Here is a 1652-nt window from a genome sequence, read left to right on the forward strand (position 1 = left end):
CGAACGCACCATATAGTATATCACCCCGTAATAAAAGCATAAACACATACATAAATAAAAAGTCATGGCTGCTCTGAGATTAGGCCTGGGGGACTGCAGACTGGAGGTAAAATCTCCTTGGATGGTCCTTGGTGGATGGAGCCGAGATGAGATGCTCCACCCAGGAGAGAGATCTGCCTCCAGCTCTGAGTCAACAGGTGAAATGAGGATTGTAGTTACAAGCAATGAGAGATTAGTTCAGAGAAGGAGGCAAGAAAATGGATGATGTCTGGGAATAAAAGTCTGGAGAAAAAAAAAAAACAGGAAGTAAAAACGTCACGGTTTGATTTTAGATAAAATGATAGAAGCCAATAAATGAATTTATGACTGAATATTGTAGAGTTCGACATTTCAAGAAGGTTGGATGTGACGGAGCATGAAACCAATTAAACACTAGAAGAGCCACGAGGGGTCATTACGACCGTTAGATTCTCTAGACAGTAATCGCTCATGATACATTTGATACAATATCTTGAAAAACAACTAAGCAGCATCAAAATGTGTATCTTAACACATTTAATATCCACATTACAATAAATCTATGACTCATGGCATAATAACAATAAACTCAAAATGACATTGATATTTTTAACACAGACAAACAGGCTCGTTAGGGTCCACATATTAATAAAGATCGAATTCAATCAGTTCAAGGCATTGGCATTTACCACTTTGCCACCGTAGAGCACAAAGTTTGTTTCATTTGTAAAAAAAAAAAAAGAATTCAAGGGCAAAAATTAAATAAAAATCCAAAACCTGAGGAAACCATATTTTCCAAATTATATTCATTGTCCTCAAGGTCATCCTGCATCTACTCCGTGTCCGCACTACCTTCTGAAACATAAAGCATCAGGGTTAAAGCTGGAGATCCTGTTACGGAGATGAGACCCAAACACAGCGTCAGATTCTCTGCTGCTGCTGCTGGAAATGCCTGCTTTTCTATTTCAGCTATTTTTTACGGTGTGCTGCTGTGGTTATTTGGTTGTTTGGCTCCTTCAGGGCCTGCGGTCAGAGAAATCTGAAGCACAATTTTATGATTGATTTGTCATGCACTTATAAGGAGCTGATATAAAGTACACGCAGCTCTGTCCTGGCAGACCTGAGAGGAGGATCATACGGGGGATAAAAGAGAATGATTCATTTGTTGTTGGAGGGAAAACAATAACTTTTGTCTGATGTCTTCACTTCTTCACTTTGTTAAGTGTTGGAACTTCTTTTCTCACAGCAGATAAAGGCACAGGGAGGCTGAACAGAACAGAACAGAACAATCGCCACTGTTTAATTTCCTTTCATTTATGGAGACCATGACATCATCCGAGTCCGTCTCCGAGTGTGAGGTCGACTCCACTCTCAGCTGCCGAAATGACTTTTTACTAATGAACTAAATGTGACTAATGTATTCACGGACAGATTTGGAACGTTGATGCCGCCGTGATGAAGATATATGGCTGAAGACCAGATGTGGCGAACCAGATGTTTGACACATTCGCATGATTAATGCTGACCCGTAGGTGCGTCAAACAGACTTGACGTCACCTCGAACAGCCACGCCTACGGAGATCAACTGCGGCACCAGACATCACAGGAAGTCACGTGACCCGAGAACCGTCACC

This window comes from Cynoglossus semilaevis, chromosome 3 (genome assembly GCF_000523025.1).
Source record: "Cynoglossus semilaevis isolate Cse_v1.0 chromosome 3, Cse_v1.0, whole genome shotgun sequence".
NCBI lineage: Eukaryota > Metazoa > Chordata > Actinopteri > Pleuronectiformes > Cynoglossidae > Cynoglossus > Cynoglossus semilaevis.